A 2,562-nucleotide genomic window follows, 5' to 3' on the forward strand; every position below is an offset into this window, starting at 1 on the left:
GCCAAACGACTCACCACGTCCCTTTTCTTGCTCAACCGCGATTAAATCTGCCATCTGTTCTACATCACCTAGCTTGGGTTTTATTTGATTTAATATGAGTATAATTGAAAAATTATACGAACTCTGTTTTCCATTTCTACTCAAAATAAATATGGGAAAGGAAATAAAGTGATATCTTCCGATTACTTTTCCGGCATTACCAAACATGGGAAATGAATCTTCCACTTCCCATGTATCCATTGAAAAATGATATAGAAAGTGATTTTCCTCAAATCCATTCCGTGAACCAAACGGCGTGGAGGCTCAATTTTGTGATTTCCCCACTTCAGTGGGATGAGAAACTTTTAAAACCAAAATATTAATGTGAGCCAAAATATACAAAACCCTAAGACAGACAGAATCCTCCTTGGCTCATGCATGCATGTTAACCAAACATACCAAGATTTGAAAAATAATTAACTTGACAAATCAAAGGCTTCTCTTAATTACCTGCGGAAAGGGAAGTGCAACAAAAATACGAGGCGCAAGGGGTAGCAGCTTATGGAGCTCTCTTATACGGAGCTCTCTTATCCAAGGTCCTCCTGTTTCCGGACTAATTCGCAGACGGATATAGAACCAAACAATGTCCGCATAATAAAAGAGATCTGCGGCTGATCGCAAACCAAAAAATGTCCACATCAACTTTTCGTCCCAATAGTAGCACGTCCAATCCTCAGTTATGTTAAAAATGTAAGGGTAAAAAGGATCGAGGAAGACGGCAAATGCACATGATATCGTAAATACTCTATCCCAATTTGGAAGGAATATTGCTGGCTCCTCATGTGTACTAAGAATCTCAGCTAGTGTTGGCCATCTTGAACTTGCTCCATCTTCATTACCAGATTCCCCCTCTACATTCTGAACACTAAACAAGACACGCAAACAAGCATAATATATGTGTGTGTGTATGTAGAAAAGTTTTTGGAAAGACAAAAGGAAAACGTTCTGAGAGTTAGAGAAAGAAACTAAAATTTCAATCAGGGAAAAAAAAAAAAGACTAGCTAACCTTATGGTTGTTGAGTCATCTCTGGAGTCCGCCATAACTCAAGCTTATTGATGATACGATATCCTATGAACTACGATCCCCAAGAAAGCTTGTTAAAATACCAGTATATATAATGACCCCCCTTAGCCCCTGTGCTTTCAAACCTTAGCTCCCTATTTCTCTCTCACCCTTGTTCAAAATCAATTTTCCCTCTTGTATTTTAGATGGTTAAAAATAATGACCTACTTCACACAAGTCCAAATATAAAAAGAATGAACGCATATCACAAAACAAGTTGCAGCACAATTGGTATATATAGGCGATGTCCCCTTATGAATTCAGTAGGGTATGAGATTAAAACCTTTACAGTTGTACATGAATTTGTTAATCGAACAGCTATATATGTACCTGAAGCTAAGTCTGAACTTCCAAATAAGCTGAGTTAACACAAAATAATATGAACTCCTGCAAATAGTATGGAGAATTCTATAAGTTAGAGAACCGTAAAATCTCAATCGAGTACAAGTGTGCTTTCCCAGCCAAGTGCTAACCTGACACTTTGAAGAGCGAATTATTTGAGAGAAACTTTCAGCAGAATGAATGTAGAAAATCTCATTTGAAACCAAATCTCAAACTCATTCAGTTTCCAGTATGCATGGTTATAAATAGTTATAAGTTACGCGTGATCAAAAAAGGGTAAAAAAGAAAAGAAAAACAAAAATAGTTCTCGCTAACTGACCAACGAGTCATCTTCAGCCAATAAATTATTTTTGGTTTTGCTAATTTTTAATTTTTTTGGTTTTGCTAATTGAGGCCTCAATATTGACTCGGGAGTCGGGAAAACTAATTAATCTCAAGTCCTAGTTGTTATTATTACTAATTAATCTCATGTCCTAGTTGCTTTGTTTTTTGGATCGTTATGCACATTGCTGTTAGTCGCAACATTAAAAAGTGCAAATTGCTTTGTTTTTGTCTTATGGTTATGCAAATTACTCTTACTTGCAAAAGTTGCAATATAAAAAAGTTCAAATTGCTTTATTTTATTCGGTTTTATGCAAATCGCTGTCTCTCTTACATTTGTTAACTTCTGTCTCATGGCGTCTATGCATTATTGAAGTTGATTGTAAATCACAGAGATGGACGTCGGAAACTACAAAAATATTGCAAGACAATTTTTATTTTTATTTTTGCTTTATTTCCCCTGGGGGTGTAAATCTGGTCGAAACTAATTAATTTTTATTAATTCAATCCAATCCAATTCAATATTTTATTGGATTTGAGATTTTATAATCCAATTCAATATGCTTGGATGTCATTTTGGATTGGATTGGATGATCGGTTTGTATGAAAATATGATAATCGCAAAGATAATCGTATAGAATTCAATGAGATAGAAAATACCATTAAGTATGGGAACGAACATATCGCTGATGCCTTTATATGCGTGACATTGACGAACATATCGCTGTAAATATCTTTCCTTTATATGAGAAAGGAAACTCTCACACACATTCTCAAGAGTCTCTAGTTTGCCAACT

General features: G+C 35.4%; 1 long non-coding RNA gene across 1 annotated transcript; it reads right to left on the reverse strand.

Annotated features, from left to right (window-relative positions):
- Window positions 1-284: 284 nt before the first annotated feature.
- LOC148916472 (uncharacterized) lies at window positions 285-1,538 on the reverse strand. The gene is made up of 3 exons (XR_016127672.1): window positions 1,433-1,538; window positions 1,046-1,115; window positions 285-904 (listed from the first exon to the last, which is right to left on the reverse strand). It is a non-coding gene; the product is annotated as an uncharacterized LOC148916472 (long non-coding RNA).
- Between the last annotated feature and the right edge of the window lie 1,024 nt (window positions 1,539-2,562).

The sequence above is a fragment of the Prunus mume genome, linkage group LG6 (assembly GCF_029339155.1).
Source record: "Prunus mume cultivar Tortuosa linkage group LG6, ASM2933915v1, whole genome shotgun sequence".
In the NCBI taxonomy this organism is placed as follows: domain Eukaryota; kingdom Viridiplantae; phylum Streptophyta; class Magnoliopsida; order Rosales; family Rosaceae; genus Prunus; species Prunus mume.